The 18,373-nt window shown below is 51.4% G+C and overlaps 1 protein-coding gene and 1 long non-coding RNA gene across 6 annotated transcripts in view; both read right to left on the bottom strand.

Moving 5' to 3' along the window:
* DNAJB6 (DnaJ heat shock protein family (Hsp40) member B6) overlaps positions 1 to 2,075 on the bottom strand; it is a 58,483-nt gene extending 56,408 nt beyond the window's left edge. For all 5 annotated transcript variants that reach the window (XM_081244593.1, XM_081244595.1, XM_081244596.1 and 2 more), the window contains exon 1: positions 1,937 to 2,075. The gene's annotated coding sequence lies outside the window, so the exon portion shown is untranslated. The remainder of the gene's footprint in view (positions 1 to 1,936) is intronic.
* Positions 2,076 to 10,933: 8,858 nt separating this feature from the next.
* LOC308622895 lies at positions 10,934 to 12,692 on the bottom strand. Its single transcript, XR_014016702.1, has 3 exons — positions 12,344 to 12,692; positions 11,897 to 12,074; positions 10,934 to 11,140 (listed from the first exon to the last, which is right to left on the bottom strand). It is a non-coding gene; the product is annotated as an uncharacterized lncRNA (long non-coding RNA).
* Positions 12,693 to 18,373: the final 5,681 nt, after the last annotated feature.

Genomic DNA, 18,373 nt, shown 5'->3' with positions numbered 1-18,373 from the left:
TGACTGCATTCACTCAATCCTTACCAACAGACACCAGAAGTGACATTTAATCCTCCTTTAAGCGTTAACCAAGGTAGCAGCTGACCTTGAACACACAGTCATAGACTGCAGCCCAGTAGAAAGCAAGAGGTAACATCAATGTCACCAAGATGACACGCTCAGGATTACACTGCGATGCTGAAAAGCCGGACTGAAAATAACCGGGCCCGCTTTAAAACTAAGAAATGCACAGACCATTCCACCCCAAACTCGGTATTTGAGTTTGCTAGGCTGAAAACTGTCGTTGTTGTGAGGAGTACAATTATATTTGTCTGGAACTGTGTCCAAAATAGAGCTGATACAAGGGGAAATGGTTCTAACACCTAAAAAAGTAATAGGTTTTGCTTGAAGAGGAAAGCGATTGCATGCCACTGGTTGCAGGTATCACACCACAATGCCCTACGCTTAGTATTCAGAGTATTACTCAAATAATACTCTCCACCCAGCCCTCCAGGTGTCCTGCAGCCAGAAATACTTTCCAAATCTACCACTTTGAGGTCATGAAAAATTTAAAACACTGATATTTTGAAGAGGATGCTGAACACATGTCCAAGCCCTTAAATTCCCAACTTCCTAGTCTTGCACAGCACCACACAAAGCCTGCTTAGACAAATCTCAAAAACCAACTTCTCATCCCCTTTTGTTCTCCTCCCACTTCCTGTCAAGTCATTCACACCTAGACCGAGCCAATCCACTCCCCGAATTCATGACTCTGCATAACCCCCAGAATTCCACAGCTCCCTGGATAGTATGCACAAAGGGCACTCCTATTTCTACTACAGCCCGTACAAATACTCAACTCCTAAAGGTCTCTGGAAACAGGAACAGTCTGGATTAAACTTCCCAGACGGAATCCGGGGAGGGTGTGGCCTAGGGAGAGGGCGGAGGAAAGAAGTACAAAATGCCTTTCAGATATCGTGAAAACATCCCGATGTGCCTAACTGTAAGAACAAGAGTAAAACCTGAACGAGCATCACACAAGTGCAAATGCTAAGAGTTTGTTTCTCTTTCCTTTTTTGGTCATTCGGTCGAACTCTTCCACTAAGTCAATTATCTGCCTTAAAAGATTCTAGCCATAGTGTCTTACTGCGAATCCACAACGGAACTAAAAACGCTGAGAATACAAAGGGCGCCGCTCAGTCCACCCTTCCCAGGCAGCCCCCCGGGTGGTGGTGAGATCTTTTCACCACCGCCGTGTCCCTTCCGCGTAGCCGGGAGAGGTACGCGTCCGACAAGCGACCCACACGCTCTGAAAACGTTTCGCGAGACAACACAAGTTTGCAACTTCCACTTCTTGCGTCAGTTCTTCCCTTACTTGGGCAAAAGTTGATAGAAACTTCAGCTATATAAACTGCGGTGCACCCCGAGGCGAAACCCAGCAAACTGGCTTTTTAAGTAAGCCGAAAGCCAGGCGTTTCATTTCCATCTCCGACACACTTCGGAGAAGCCAGCGGGGAGTTCCCGACACGCGGCCTCGCGTCCCCCGCCCGCTTCCCGGTCTCCGCACTAGGCAGCGCGGCCTCCCACGAGCCTCTACTCTTCCTGCACACCTACCTCCTCCTGGCTTCAGACCTGTCTATGTGGGGCCCTAAATCCGAGTGAAACCCCAGCCTCCCACGCGGCAGCGCCGCCCCGCCCCCGCCCGCAACAACCGGCGCGCGGCCCCCAGGACGCGGGGAGGAGAGAACCCCCCAGGACAGGCTGAGGGGCCCGGGGAAAGGGACCGCGAAGAGCGAGCTGGACCCCGGCCCCACACGCGGCCCCCGGCCTGCCCCCCGCCTGCCCCCCGCGCCCCCGACCCCGGTCTCACACCAAGCCCGGCCCCCGGCCCGCCGCGGCCAGGGCCAGCGTCAGGTGGGCCGCCGGGCCCGCCCCACCGGCCGCTGGAGGCCCTCACCGAGGACGCAGGAGCCGGCGGCGGAAGACGCAGCGGAGCGGCGACCGGGGCTCCTCGACTCCGACACGGCGGCTCGGCTGGCGGTTGCGGCTGGGCTGCGACGGTCCTCGCGCTTTCCTTTCTCTCCTTTCTCCAACAACAAACAGGAAGTGCGTCACGCGGCGGCCGCGCGGTGACGACACTTCCGCCCGGCCCTGACGCCGCGCATGCGCCCTGCCCCGACCGCCCCCTCCGCCCCCGCCTTCCCGAAGGTTCTGCGCGGCCCGGGATGCGGCGGGCAGTGCGCGTGCGCAGTCGAGGCCCCGTCGCCGGCTCCCGACGGCGGCGCGCGTGGGGTTTTGTCGGTGGGTGTGCGCGGCCGGCGTGTGTACCCGGGGCCCAAGGGGTGGGCCGCTGACCGCCATTTGCCTGGGCCCCTGGAGGGCCGGGGGGGCCGTGGGCCTTGTTCTTCCTACTTGAGATCAGAGACCGTATTTTGAGGAGCGGTTTCTTGTGTAAACCCTCCCTGTGTTACGCACCTACTTCTTAGCAGGTGACCAGCACGTGACCAGTTAGCAAAAGAAAACTGTTTTATTCGGAGTCAATTCTCCATTCCCTCCTTTGGTAGGTTATAGAAATCCCTGGTCAGGGGAGGCACAGCGGTGTTGGGTGTTAGCAACTTCTGGTGAAGCTGAGATGACCTCGGCGGGGCTGGAATTTCCTTCAGCGCCTGCGCACCTGGCTCTGCCGCACGCAACCCTACCTGCCAGCCGGTCCCCGGGGTTTTCTTTCCCTCCCTGGGTTGACAGTACTGTCGTGTGACAGCTCACATTTAAATGAGTCCCTACTTAACGCAATTGGGAGCTAAGCTCGGAATGCAGGCAGCACAGAGACGAGGAGTCTAAATAGTAGGCTAGCCACAAATAGCTTGGTCTTCCTCCAACAACTAAGTAAATATTTACTTATTAAAACGTCTGCCAGTGCAGTGAGTTAACTGTGTCAGGAGAAAAACCAGCCGGTACCAACAAGGCATCTCTCGGCGTTCCGGGGGAACAAACACCCTGAAAATTAGATAATACTCCATGTTTAAGGAGCTCTTTGCGGACAACAGAGAAGATCTTCAAAGATTAAAGACTTATTCCAAAATTAGCGTTAGCCCAGATAGCGGTGCTGCCGGAAACTCTACTGCAATGGAAGTCGCTTCAACATGGAACCGCAAGGATCTGATCTGGAGTGGAAGGCCTTGGCAGAGGCGTGGGGAGGCTGGTTGGCCTCAGAAGACAGTTGGAAAGGCCTTGGGCTGTTACCTGGCAGGCAAGGGAAGCCAGGCGGTGATGAATCTGTGGTTTGCAGGCGGTCTGGAAGAGGAGGGAGGCTCTGTGACTTTGTTTCCTCATGTGTAAAATGGGGATAAAGACTTCATGTGAAGGTTAATTGTATGTGTTTGGCTCCATGTTTGGCACATAGAGATACTCAGTAAATCACAGCTCTTCTGTGTCATGGCCTCTCGGAGAAACTGATAAAAGGCATGGACTTCTCCCCAGCAAAATGTGCAAGTGATAGGAGAAAATTTGTAGACACAGGCGTGCGCGCACACACATCCTGCCAAGCCCACCTATGAGTCCAGGAACCAAAGGTGAAGGTCCCGAATAACTGTAAACTGAGACAGTTTAACAATTATTGCTCTGCTGCGAAATGTATCTTTGATCGAAGAATAACATTTGTAAAAATTTGCCCTGAGGCAATAATGCAAGAACAGAGAGTGAACGAAAAAAGTACATGCAAGGTTATTGATCACAACTTTGCAGGTAATCATTTCCTCCTTATCAGGAATACTCTGCAGGCCATAAAAATAATAATGTAGTTATACTTATTAACATCAAATGTATCCAAGATGCATTATTGATATAGTGATCCCATTTTTGTAAAATCGTATTCGTGTGTGTGTGTGTGTGTGTGTGTGAACATATACATATTTTTCCCTCTTTGCTTTTGAGTTCTTAGCTAAGACTCCCTATAATAAAAGACAGATACAGGAAAAAAAACAAATGCAAGTTTATTAACATGTATACCTCAGGTATACATGGGAGACACCAGGAAAATTTAGTAAACTCCAGGAGGTATCCAAGCCATCATTTTTTTTTTTTTTTGTGGTACGCAGGCCTCTCACCGCTGTGGCCTCTCCCGTTGCGGAGCACAGGCTCCGAACGCGCAGGCTCAGTAGCCATGGCTCACGGGCCCAGCCGCTCCGCGGCATGTGGGATCTTCCCGGACCGGGTCACGAACCCGTGTCCCCTGCATCAACAGGTGGACTCTCAACCACTGCGCCACCAGGGAAGCCCCCAAGCCATCATTTTAAACACCATCTTCAAATAAAGATGTTGGGGGAGGGGGGAGGGGGAGGAGAGCCAGTTAAGGGAGGTTACAAGGAAAAGCACAGTAAACGAGGATAAGGTTGTTATGCAGATTTCAGTCTGCTGCCTTCTCCATGGATAAGCGATTCTGTGATTTAGAATCATCCTCCCTTTCCGGGTACAGAGGGGGAGATGTGTTAGAAATGGAGATTTCCCTTATAAATGTAAATTTCCCTACAAAAGGGTAAATTTCTACTCTGTTCTCAGTTTCTCCTGCTCCTGCAGTTTCTCAAAAAAAAAAAAAAAAAGAATGGCTGAAAGTAATCCTTATACCAAAGAGGCATATTCTGGGATGGCATATTCTGCTACTTCAACCTAGACACACAGAAAACTGGAAGAATACTCAATAATGAGTATTTCACGTAATTCTCACTTTCTTCTTTCTGATTTTAAGTATTGTTTGAACTTTTGCGTTACATATAAAACATTTTAATTTTATTTATTATTACCTTTCAAAACTAATAAAATCAGGTTTATGAAGTTGAAACCATGAGTCCTCCAGAACTCCGTAGTAGTGTGGCGTGAAGTGGTGAGAGATTGAAATACAGCGGTGAGATAAGCATGAGTGTATTTTCATTTCCCCATTTCGTGCGCATACGTTGAACACCTACTGTATACCAGCTCTATGCTGTTCCCCAGGCGCACGTAAAAGAAGGTAGGACTCTTTCTGTCCAGGACCTTCCCGTCCAGTAAGGAAGACAGGTCCATAAACCGGAGGTTCCAGGGTGGTGTAGCCAGAGCTCTTAAGATCTAAGATTATAGCCTCCAGGCCCAGAGGAGAGACATCCAAACCAGGATGGGAATGAGGGCTGCGGGGAGGGGGGGACTGATCAAGAAAAGCATCTCAGAAGAGGCCAATCTTGAGTGAGTTTTGAAAGATAGGTAGGAATTAATATTTGAAGCCCTGCGTGGATGGAGAGAGTTCCAGACAGAGGAAACATTTCCAAGGGTAGCCAAGAACATAAATGAATGAATAAATAAGTAAATAGTACTATTTTCAAAACTAAAGCTGTTCCACGTTGTAGGAATGGCAACAGGAGTCTTCAGAAGGAAAAAGCTCTTTTTCGGTTATGCGAAGGTAAGGATATCAACAAGGTCTAGAGGAAAGAGAGGCAGACTGAGGGGCCGTGTGACGGGTGAGACTTCTTTGTGGAGAAGAGCATCTTTGCAAAAGTTGTGACAGTTTTAACTGAAGAAGGTGGACAAGACCGAAGCACTGGGGGTGGGGCAGTAGAGGCCTGAGAAGGGAGGACGGCTGGAAGGGGCAGCCTTGCAGGAAGGGCCCAGCCTGAGGCCCAGGGACCTGAGAAGCAGTGATCGCTGATGTCCAATTATAAAGCAGTTTCCAAGCTTTTTCATTCCTTTTGTAACATCTCAGGTCTTCAGAAATGCTTATCAAGCTTTACAGTCTGGTGGTATCTTTGTGTGTGTGAAAGGCACCCTTGAGAAATGAAGGAGGGGGCGGGGCCTGTGTGCAGTGACCACTGAACGGGTCTCAGCCTGGGGACCCTGGAAGAGGAGCCCTGTGAGGGGACGGGTTCTGGACTTCTTGCGGTCACTTTAGAGGGAGACTCAAATTATTTAATTGGACAATGAAAGGAAATGGTGACTGTGAAGCCTTGGAAGTGTTTCCGGGTTATAGAAGAAAAATCTTGAGCATCTGTGTTTGACTAGGTGTGGTGGGGTGAAGGAAAGGCGAAAGGAAAACTCAGTTCCACCACCTGCGAAGGTTTTAACCAGGAGGAAGAGCCGGTCTGGGCGGAGAAGAGAGAGCGAGGACGCTGGCCGTGGGGAGAAAGGTGACAATGGGGATCTGCTGAAAGTACCCAGCAGACACTGTCACCGGTTACCTGGGACTTCAAAGACCTATCAAAGCTGCAAATCAAGGTTTAAGAGCCTCGTTGCTGTGGGAAAAGAAAGAGAAGCTGAGAGAACAGCAGGCAGTAGAGAGCCCTAGAAAATGGTGTGTGCTGCGCTAGGAGAAGAAGGAATTTCCGAAAAAAGCTTAGTTAACATCATCAAGTTAAAAAAAAAAAAAAAAAGGACGAGAGCTGAGAAACATTCATGGTTCAAGTGTTGGTGGCCTTTGATGGAGTAATTGCAGGAGACTGGATTACAGAGGGGTGCTTTATGGGGAACCCAGGCAGCAGTCAGAAAGATGTGTCCCCAACAAAGAAGGGAAGAAAGACAATACCCAGAAAGGGAAAGTCAAGTGAAGCCTTGGTGTTTATCTGGTTTTGTTGTGTTTGTTTCTGGTTGTTACCTTGAGGACACTCCTGCATGTTTCTAATCAAAGAGCTCATGGACAGAAAAGGAATTGATGATGCTGGAGAGAAAGAGACGGTTAAAGTCATTCTCGAGGAGTCTGGAGGATTGGAACCCAGCATAAAGGTAGAGGAACTCACCTCGAATAGGAGGGATTTATACCTTCCCTTAAAAACAGACGGGAGGGTCTTCCCTGGTGACGCAGTGGTTGAGAGTCCGCCTGCCGATGCAGGGGACACGGGTTCGTGCCCCGGTCCGGGAAGATCCCACATGCCGCGGAGCGGCTGGGCCCGTGAGCCGTGGCCGCTGAGCCTGCACGTCCAGAGCCTGTGCTCCGCAACGGGAGAGGCCACAACAGTGAGAGGCCCGCGTAGCGCAAAAAAAAAAAGGATTAAAAAAAAGAACCCAGCATTTTAAGTAGCATGCTCCCCTTGCAGGTGACAACACTGGTCGCCTAGTGGCTTTGGTCCTACGGAGGAAAGGAGAGCAGAAGGCCGTCCGTGAAGGGAGCTGCAGACTCAGGACGTGCGTGTTCGTATGTATGGGGAGAGGCAAAGGAGCCGTGGTGAAATGGTAAGAACCGACGCATCTAAGTGAAAAGTATAAAATATTCCTCCTACTGTTTTTTTTTTTTAACTTTTCTGTAGCTTATAAATTTTGCACAAGATCAGCGTGCGGGGGAGGCGAGGGCGGAGGAGGGGTGCACAGGAGGAGGAAACGACTGGAGGTTGGCCCTGGGAAGCAGAAGACCTGAGAGGCAATCCGTCCACCTGGTTGTCTGCATCTTGGGCAGTGAGAATGGATTCACGTCGAGGATAAACAGACCTGGGAAAAGAGGAGTCCCTGTAACTACCAGGCCCCGCGTCCGCACATGTCTCACTTGCGAAATGTCTGCTGTCAGGGGTGACGTACTTCCTGATTCAGGCGACAAAGCATGCTTTGTCTGCCGACCTTGAAAGTGGGCCAGGCCCGCTCATGGCGCCCGTGCTGTGCAGCTTTGCGCTGACTCAGGGCTCTTTTAACCCGGATAAGCCACACTCTGCTCATCGTGAAATGAGCCGTGACGTTGCTTCTCAGGCCTTGCCTTCCCTGACATCCTCACAGACAGGCCTGTTCCACCTGAGCAGGTTTCTTGAACATGAAACACGCAGGGGGCCAGCTCCCATGAACCAGGACCCCACGTCCACGCTCAGCCCCTGTGGCAGGTAACGCCCCCCTCCCTCCCTCATGGAGAGACTGGAGCTCCTGCCAGGAAGGAGCCACCGGGCCTGTGTCCCTGGACTCCCCAGAGTCCACTCCCCGGCTCAGAGCACCTGCCCAGCATGGAGACCAGGTGCGATGAGGTAAGGATCATAGTAAGCGATGCCTTCACAAAACGATTCCACGCTGACCCGGAAACGTCTTCCACTCACTGCAGGCATCACTCAGCATCGCTGTGAAGAGCCACAGAAAGACACTACACCCCAAACCTAGAAACAAAAGCCAGCCGATGCTACACCTTCTCTTTAGGTTCTTATTAATACCAATGGCTGAAGATGTGGTACATACACACAATGCAATATCACTCAGCCGTAAAAAGAAATGAAATAATGCCATTTTCAACAACATGGATAGACCTAGAGTTTTTTGTTTTGTTTTGTTTTGTTTGTTTTTTGCCACACTGTGAGGCTTGTGGGATCTTAGTTCCCTGACAGGGATTGAACCCGGGCCCTTGGCAGTGGTCGCACCGAGTCCAAACCACTGGACCACCAGGGAATTCCCTGGACGTAGATATTATCATACACTAAGCAAAGTAAGTCAGAGAGAGACAGACAAATACCAGATGATATCACTTATATGTGGAATCTAAAATACAACACAAATGAGCTTATTTACAAAGCGGAAACAGACAGACCTAGAAAACAAACTTATGGTTACAAAAGGGGAAAGGGGGAGATAAATTAGGAATTCGGGATTAACAGATAAACACTACTGTATATAAAATAGGTAAACAGCAAGGACCTACTATGTAGCACAGGGAACTATACTCAATATCTTTTTTTTAAATACATTTATTTATTTTATTTATTTATTATTTTTGGCTGTGTTGGGTCTTCGTTGCAGCACGTGAGCTTTCTCTAGTTGCAGCAAGCAGGGGCCACTCTTTGTTGCAGTGTGCGGGCTTCTCATTGCGGTGGCCTCTCTCATTGCAGAGCACAGGCTCTAGGCGCGCGGGCCTCAGTAGTTGTGGTGCACAGGCTCTAAAGTGCAGGCTCAGTAGTTGTGGCACACGGGCTTAGCTGCTCCGTGGCATGTGGGATCTTCCTGTACCAGGGCTCGAACCCGTGTCCTCTGCATTGGCAGATGGATTCTTAACCATTGCGCCACCAGGGAAGCCCTCAATACCTTTTTTTTTTAAGTCTTTATTGAATTTATTACAATATTGCTTCTGTTTTATGTTTTGTTTTTTTGGCCGCGAGGCATGTGGGATCTTAGCTCCCCAACCAGGGATCGAACCCGAACCCCCTGCATTGGAAGGCAAAGTCTGCACCACCGGACCGCCAGGGAAGTCCCTGTACTCAATATCTTGTAATAGCCTATAATGGCAAAGAATCTGAAAAGTATATATATGCATATATATATGTATAACTGAATCACTTTTCTGTACACCTGAAACATTGTAAATCAGCTATACTTCAAATTTTTTTAAAAAGATTAAAAAAAAAACAGTGGCTTTTCTTTCATCCCTATCTGGCTGACCAATACCATGGCAGTCAGAAATGATGCATTAGAGTAATTTAAGTAACAAAATACCCATAAGTGGTTTGTTATTTAGTTCATCGTGCTCAGCAACTGACCCGCATGCCCTTCGCAGCTCCAGTGACATTCTTGGCAGGTGCTCAATAAATAGCCACCAGTTAGCGAATCCCGGAGTTCTGGGGCAGGGGGTGCCATCCTGGAGAGCTTCAACCCTGAGGTGAGATGCAGCTGGAGCTGCAGGAACACTCAGGCTCATCCCCCGCCACTACTTACAACTTCAGAACTGTCACTATTTGTAAACTGCTGAGCTAACGCACAGTAGGCTCCATGATCCATTGTAGGAATCCACTCCCCTTCCTCAAGCCCTGAAGGGTACGCTTTACAGATAAATTATACCTTATATATAAATTAACTCCTTCTGTGTTTGTAGTTTGCAAATGGATTTCTCTAGAATCAATGCAGCCAACTACACAGAGCAATAAACAGAGTAACCACAATTTAAACCCACTTGAATTATGTGAATTTGAAATAGTGATGTGATATATGGTCAGTTTATTTTCTACAAAGGTGCTGGGATAAATCAATAGGCAGAGGAGAGACTTTTAACAAATATTGGAACTGGATAGGCACTGAAAACAACCAAAACTTATCTCACACCAAACACAAAAATGAACCCAAAAGATGTCACAGACCCAAATGTCAACCTAAAACTATAAAACTTCTAGAAGAAAACACAGGTGAAAATCTTTGAGACTTTCATAGGCAGAGATTATTTGTACAGACACAAAAAGCATTTGCCATAAAAGAAAAAAATTGATAAATTGGATTCATTAAAAGTAAAAACTTTTGTTTTTCAAAAAACACAGTTATGAAAGTGAAAAGACAAGCCAGGGTGAGAGGATTCCAGCTCTGGGACAAAAATCCCCTGTTCACTGTTTACCACCTCACACCCTTTGGGATGGCTAAGTAGCCACTGGGGAAAATGGTATTCTAGGTCCTCAAAAAATTAAAAACAGAACTACCATGTGATCCAGCAGCTCTAACTTGTGGGTATATACACAAAAGAATGGGAAGCACACACCGGTTAGGATGGGCATCAATAGAAAATCTACAAACAACAAGTGCTGGAGAGGGTGTATTCTAGAAATAGAATTACCATATGACCCAGCAATCCCACTCTGGGCACATACCCAGAGAAAACCATAATTCAAAGAGTCATGTACCACAATGTTCACTGCAGCTCTATTTACAATAGCCAGGTCACAGAAGCAACCTAAATGCCCATCAACAGATGAATGGATAAAGAAGGTGTGGTACATATATACAATGGAATATTACTCAGCTATAAAAAGGAACGAAATTGGGTCATTGTAGAGACGTGGATGGACCTAGAGACTGTCACACAGAGTGAAGTAAGTCAGAAAAACAAATATCATATATATATATATATTTTATAATTTTATTTATTTATTTATTTATTTATTTTTGGCTGTGTTGGGTCTTTGTTGCTATGCTCGGGCTTTCTCTAGTTGTGGTGAGCGGGGGTTAGTCTTCGTTGCGGCATGCAGGCTTCTCATCGCGGTAGCTTCTCTTGTTGCGGAGCATGGGCTCTAGGTGCGTGGGCTTCAGTAGTTGCGGCTCGTGGGCTCAGTAGTTGTGGCTCATGGGCTTAGTTGCTCCGCGGCATGTGGGATCTTCCTGGACCAGGGCTCGAACCTGTGTCCCCTGCATTGGCAGGTGGATTCTTAACCACTGCGCCACCAGGGAAGGCCCACAAATATCATATATTAACACGTATATGTGGAACCTAGAAAAATGGTACAGATGAACTGGTTTGCAAGGCAGAAATAGAGACACAGATGTAGAGAACAAACGTGTGGACACCAAGGGGGGAAAATGGGGGGCTGGTGGTGGGATGAATTGGGAGAATGGGACTGATATATATACACTAATATATATAAAATAGATAACTAATAAGAACCCGCTATATAAAAATAAATAAATTAAATTTAAAAAAAAAGACTGGTAAGAATCTGAAAAAGAAGAAAAAAAAACTGGAAAGCAGGGTCTCAGGAGATGTTTGTGCACCACGTTCGTGCAGCATTGTTCACACTAGCCCAGAAGTGGAAGCAACCCCGTATCCATCGATAGATGAATGGATAAACAAAATGTGGTCCGTCCACACAATGGAATATGATTCAGTCCTAAAAAGGAAGGACATTCTGTCACCTGCTACAACAGGGATGGACCTTGAGGACATTATGCTCAGGGAAATGAGCCAGTCCCAAAAGACAAACACTATATGATTCACTTATATGAGGTCCCTGGGGTCGTCAAGTTCATAGACAGAAAGGAGATGGTGGGGGCCGGGGGCTGGGGGAGGGGGAGGGGGAGTGAGTGTTTAATGGGGACAGTTTCCGTTTTACAAGGTGAGTTATGGAGATGATGGTGGTGAATGTATTTACCGCTCCTGAGCTGTACACTTAGAAATGGTTAACATGATAAAGTTTATGTTAAGTGTATTTTACCACAATAAAAAAGATGGGAGGGAAAGACGTCTGACCTGTGATCTTTCAGGCAGACGGGAGGCAGTCACGAGACTTGTCCTAGGCTTGGACCCACCCTCTGTGCCTCTCGCTGGCCTTCCACCCTCGCTCCCGAGCTGCCACTGCCGGCAGCCCGCCGATCCCTGCCCGGCCCCTGGGCAGCGCTGGACAGGACTGGGGCAGGAGGCGGTGAGCCTGAAACAAAAGCCATCAGAGCTTCCCAAAAGGGCCGAGCTCCTGCAGGGTAACGAGACTGGAAGCGCTCTGTCAACTAATGTCGTCAGGGTATCTGGGAGGAGGTGCAAGCGATAAAGTTTTCTCTGGAGGAGAACCGGCCACCTGGGTGACTCAGAAGCCTATGGGGCGACAGGACCGGTGGGGGGGTCCCACAGCCCAGGGTGCAGCCAGCCGGGCTCCTCTTCCTTTCAGTCACGTATCTGTTCCTTTATTTAACCAACACTTACCGAACATTTATTATTTCCCATGTGTGGCAAGAAATGCAGAGCCAATGACCAGCAGACCCGGCCAAGTGATAAGACGTGCACGCAGTTCATTTTCTCCTACAGCTTCTAGCGAGCGGCCTCTGTCGTAGGTGGAGAATCTCAGTGTTTGGACTGAGCCCCTGATTAAGCTCAAGCACCACTCCCATCACCAAGGACGCACTCCTCATCCTGCCCGCTGGATGTGTTACGTCTCCTCTTTGGAAGTAACTCTCGAAGAATGCATGCAACTTAGGCAGCTGGGGGTTTAATCTGCTAACTTGTGCTTTGTTTTTATTTTAATTCATCTGATAAATGTTCTCTCTCTCTCTCTTTTTTTTCCTTTTGGCCATGCTGTGCAGCATGTGGGATCTTACAAACGCACACCCCCCCGCCTTGGAAGTGCAGAGTGTTGAGCCCCTGCAGCTTCGGTGGAAGCGCTAAAAGCGGACAAAGTCCCTGGCCAGCCCCTCCACTCTCCTCTGTCACAGCGCTGCTCCACCCGGGACCGGACCGGGTCCCTCGGACTCCCAGGCGAGGAAACTGAGGCTCAGAGGCACAGGAGAGGGGCGCCCCAGGCAGTCTCGGGTCCCGAGGACTGGAAAGAAGGCAGTGGGCTCCTGGAGGCGAGGCCTCGTCCAATGGAAGGTCGCCCCAAAGGAGTGGGATCAAGGACAGCAGCTCTGCCCCGACACCTCAGAGCTCAGACCGGCTGCCGTAACTGAGAACACCCAGCCGAGCAGAAGAACAAAAGTGGAATCTGCTGGTCTCAGAAAACCGCTGCCTTAGTCACGGTCCTTCTTAAACTCTGAGAAGGAAAAGCAGAGTGAAAGAACGCGCAGACTCTGTAACTGAAACTAGCCCGGATCCTCTGCTGCTCTTGAAAGCTTCTCCAACGCACGGCCTCTCCAGCAAAATCCCCTGCAGAGTGGCAGGGGTTTCCAGCAAGCTAGCGTATTTCCCCTCACTCCCCCTACTATTTTGAAGCCCAGATGAACCCAGAACAGGGCTGTCTAGGGTTGAAATGGAATCTATAGCCACAGGACAGAGCTTCTGCTTCCCCCGTATGCGGCCACCCAGCAAACGGAGCCCCCAAAACGGAGCCAAGTCTCCTGGGTCCCCCAAGGTTCAGGCAAGCAAACCGGGGCAGGCCCCCGGCACCCTCCCCCGTGCTCTAATGGACTGTCCCTTCAACACAGACCCTTCCCCACCGTCCTGAGTTCTTAGTTAATCTTTCAGACCTATGGGAAAAGTGAAAAATTAGTCAAAAGCACACATAAACACTTCACCTCCATTCACCAGTCGCTGCCATTTCCCCATAGCTTGGTCTCTCTTTCCTTTTTCAGTTTTTGATGAACCATTTGAAAGCAGGTTACAGACACCCTGACATTTTGCCCCTAACTATTTTAGCATGTATGACCTCATAAGGAAAGTTTTCTCTGTAACCTCAATACTGTCCTCACTTGTAAGAAAAGAGACATGTATTCAAGAATATAATCTAATATGTAATTGAGGGGGACCAGAATAAGCCACCCCAAAATGTGCCACTTCGCATGTGGATTGTTTGAGCCAAGGGCAATTAAGATCCAGCAGTCTCAGGAAAAACTTGTTACCGCTCCCTTAACTGCCTGAAAGAATTTAGATGGGGCCCGGCCCAGGAAAAGCACTCTTACCGGAGATAACTTTCCTATCAGAAAGGCTCATCTGCACAGCAGGGCAGACACCTGTTCACCAAACACCTGCTCCCCTCCCCTTCCTGTGCCTCATCGTCCTCCTCGTTGAAGCTGGACTCCTGGGTGTAGACGCCTCAGCTGCCTGACTGCCTTGGAGTCTCTTATTTTTGTGGGACTCCCACATGGATGAAATCTGTTCATCTGTTAATTCTTGTTAATCTGTTTTATGTCAGTTTAATTATTAGACCAGCCAATGAACCTAGCAAAGAAGGGAAAGATGTTCCCCCCAACAGAAGCCATTTTTAAACACCCCCAGCTGCCTCCAAAATGCCTTTCACTTTGTTTTTACATCAAGGAGGAAGATGAACCTCCGTCTGTCCAGGCAGGGCCCAGCGTGGGGCAGGGTGGGCATGCGTGGAGGGGCAGAGGGCATTCTGGTGCCGGTGCCCACGTGGGGGTCACCTCGGATCAGCTCGAATAGGACAGAAGGCCTATTCCCTCTCGTTCCCTGGTTCGTCCCTGTGTCCTCGGGGCTGGATGGGAGGTAACTGTGCAGCTGCTCCCCAGCACCTGTGTCTCCTGCACCCGGTACCCTGGAAATCAGTCCCTTTGCGAAGTCAACCCTCCCAGGCTTCTCCTTCCTTGGGGACCTCCATCGGCATCTCTGTGCCTGAACTCTCCCGGTGCTGGCCGCCCCTCCAGCCAGCACCTGCGGGCCGTGTCCAATCCCCAGTGCCTTCCATGGTCTGAAGCACGTAGTAGGTCTCAGCGAACACTTATGGACTAAGTGGGTGAATGAGTGCTGAACACATTCCTGGACCCAGAGGCTGGAGATAGTTGTACAAATGAACCACAGGCTCAGGGGGCACATCCCAGCCTGAGAGATGCTGACAGCCAGCCTGGGGCCCAAGAGAGCAACCCAGGTGGCAGGGGGTGTGCAGTGCTGCCCAGACAGCAGGTCAGCAAGGGGCAGCTGACGGGCAGCCTGCCGACCGGGCGGGGAAGGTCCCGGGGCAGCTGACGGGCAGCCTGCCGACCGGGCGGGGAAGGTCCCAGGGCAGCGGGTTTGAGGCCCATAGTCATGCTGGCCCTTGGGGGGTCAGGCTCACAATGCCAAGCCCCCACGGGGAATGCAGGGGCTGGCTGGGGGCACCTGCAACCCTGTCCACTGCCAGCCAGTCCCCTGTGTGGGCACAGAAGGGAGAGCCCAGCCACACAGACTTCCCTAGTGCCTGTGTCCAGGGCTCGTTCGTTTCTGTGTTCTCTCCCTCGTCCTGTCTCCGGGTCATCCTCCAGTGGACTCAGGGGACTGTCGGGTCACCAGCTGGCTCGCCTGCACGGTGCCACTGTCCTGGAAGGAGAGGTTTCCCTCTGCTCCCAGGGATCCTGGGGGGGTGGGGGGTGGGGGGGCGGGGGGAGGATGCAAGCAGATGGTCAGCCTCCAGCAGCTCAAAGGTGTTTAGAGGGCTTCCCTGGTGGCGCAGTGGTTGAGAATCCGCTTGCCGATGCAGGGGACACGGGTTCATGCCCCGGTCCGGGAAGATCCCACATGCCACAGAGCGGCTGGGCCCGTGAGCCATGGCCGCTGAGCCTGTGCATCCAGAGCCTGTGCTCCGCAACGGGAGAGGCCACAACAGTGAGAGGCCCGCGTACCGCAAAAAAAAAACAAAAAACCACCCCCCCCAAAAAAAACAAACAAAAAAGATATTTAGAAATCAAGCTTCTCTGGCTGGGGTCGCAGGAGCCCCCCCAGCGCTTGGACAGCTGGGCCCAAAAAGCCCGCCAAAGGGACCCCAGCGTGGGTGAGGGCACGTCCCCAAGCTCGATGACATCTTGTGCACCTGTGGAGTGTCGTCATCGTTGGCCATTGACACAGGCCTGTGTTTTCTAGAAAGGGGGAAGGGCTGGGAAGCCCACATCCACCTGGCTTCCTCACTGAACACTGTCCAGCTCGCAGAGCCGTTCTGGAAAGATGGGACCCGTGGCCGTCACCAAGCTGACATGGGGAAACCTCACGCTGTGGAATAGTGACAGCACGGGACAGCCGTACGCTCAGGGTGAAGGTAGGCGGAGCTCCCGTTTGTCTTAAGCTGCAACTTGTTTATCTTCAGGGTAAAAATAGCTGCGGAGTTGGAAAGTCCTGACCATCATGGTCATACTGCTCTCGTTGTGATTTTGCCAGAGGCCAGGTGGCTCTCTGTCCAGAGAAGGAAGCTGTAACAAGGCCGCCCTTCTCTCGGCATCAGGTGACAGACTGACGTCACAATTACCTGACCTGACAGGCGAGAGAGCCCAGTGCGTCCGTCCCCAGCTCTCCTGACCCCCAGCCGCCCGCTGGACTCGGTCCACATTCCTTTCCTTTCTGTGTACAACGCACGTGGCTCTCAGCCGCTCTTACGGCAGCTGTGCCCCTCATCTTCCTAGGCCTCCCTTCACTTGGCAGATATGGTATTAGCAGGGTTTGTGGGTCAGAACGATACAGTCCGAGAAACAAAAACCAACTGGACAACATTTAAGTACCTCCAGAGCCAAAGAGCTGCCGCTGCGTCTGGAGCAGCGATGTCAGCCACAGCCTCTGCGGGGCTGGCGTTCCAGGGACCTTTGGAAGAGCTGAGATCCTCCTCCCCACCTGCATCAGCTGGTGGGTCCCTCCCCTGCCCTGACCGGGGGGATTCCTGGTGCTTGGAGAACCCAGGGGTCTGGGATGGAGAGCTCAGCCCAGCTGGGTTAGAAGATAATTGTCTCCAAGTGGATTTGTTCGAAACTGCAGTGCCCCAGTGACACTTTTTCCCCTTTGTTCCGTAGAATTAAACCTCGAGTTCCAGGTTCTTGGCCATTTAGGATGAAGACCACATCCCAGCCTGGCTCAGGCCAGTGGGGCAAGGTGCAGGGTAACACGGCAGATTTGCAGCCCTTTCTTTAAGATGCCCGAGACTCCATGAGCAGGGCCTGGACTCCTGCCTCCGCCGCCCCCGGCTGTGGGCTGCACCAGTACCTGAGTCCCTCCTGCTCTCAGCTGACTCGGTCCCCATCAACACAGCAGGAAGTACCTCAGAATCCCAAGAAAAGTCCCGATCAAGCGTAGAAATGGCAGAGGGACGCAAAGCCCCCAGGGCGGCCGGGCACAGGTGACAAGTGCTGGGGAGAAAGGACTGAAAACACCCTCCTGCCAACCCAGGAAATTAACCGGACAAGTGAACAAGCATTAAATCAGAAGGGGATGTGCATCACAAGGGACACACAAGCCACCCTTTGGGGGCCGCAGGGACCCAGCCCTCCCTCGGGCAGGCTCTGCAGTTCGGAGTCAGAGACGCTCAAGGCAGCCCAGCTCCTCCCCAGCCTCCCTGAGCTGCACCCTCCCTTCCCGGGTGGCTCCCTTTCCAAGAGGTGCTCCCAGGCCCTTGAGGAGTCGCCCCACAGCCGTGAGACTGCAAGAGGCTCACCGGCCCTTGAAAGATTTACAAACCTTTGAAAGGCCAGAGAAAGAGCTTCTGAGAGAGTCTTGCACGTCAGGGGACGATGTCAGGTTGGCAACTATATGTTTGGATCTGGAGATGGACCTGAGAATGGAATCGTCAGCGTGCAGGGCGGCAGAAGCCTTGGGCCTGGACGGCCCACCTGAGCCAAGCCCTCCTCCTCGTTTAGACGCTGACAAAGGAGGAGAGGCAGGAAGGCCTCCTGGGCAGGAGGCTGAAGGGATAGACCAGGAGGGGGAGGGACTCCCCCTGCGCTGGGCAGCCTGGGCTCAGAGACCAATCCTCTGAGGGGCCTGTCCTCTGGCATCAAAGGGTGAGGGCACATTGCTCCCCGAGGGGACACGCAGAGCACAGCAGAGCGGTTACAGGGCGCCGGACACCAAGGGCTTGCCTCATGGAGATGGGGGCTCCAGCAGGAGGCGCCAGTGGCAGGAGGAAGGACGTGACTGGTTTCTAGGACCATCAGCGACATTCCGGAACACAGGCAGCGGGTGTCCCTGACCGAGATGAGCGTGTGGCCAAGTGACACTCCTGTCCGCTTAAGCCCAGGCCACCCGGAGCAGGAAAACAGCCGTCCATGGCAGGGAACAGCTTCAGAGAACTCCCTCAGGGGGTGCCGTGACCGTATCATGTCCTCAAAAAGACACATGGGGGGACTTCCCTGGTGGTGCAGTGGTTAAGAATCCGCCTGCCAGTGCAGGGGACACGGGTTCGAGCCCTGGTCTGGGAAGATTCCACATGCCGCGGAGCAACTAAGCCCGTGCGCCACAACTACTGAGCCTGCGCTCTAGAGCCCGCGAGCCACAACTACTGAGCCCACGTGCCACAACTACTGAAGCCCATGCACCTAGAGCCCGTGCTCCGCA

This window comes from Mesoplodon bidens, assembly GCF_964165515.1.
Source record: "Mesoplodon bidens genome assembly, chromosome: 9".
Classification (NCBI taxonomy): Eukaryota; Metazoa; Chordata; class Mammalia; order Artiodactyla; family Ziphiidae; genus Mesoplodon; species Mesoplodon bidens.
Note: the sequence above shows the minus strand (reverse complement) of the source record. Positions and strands in the feature narration are given on the sequence as shown.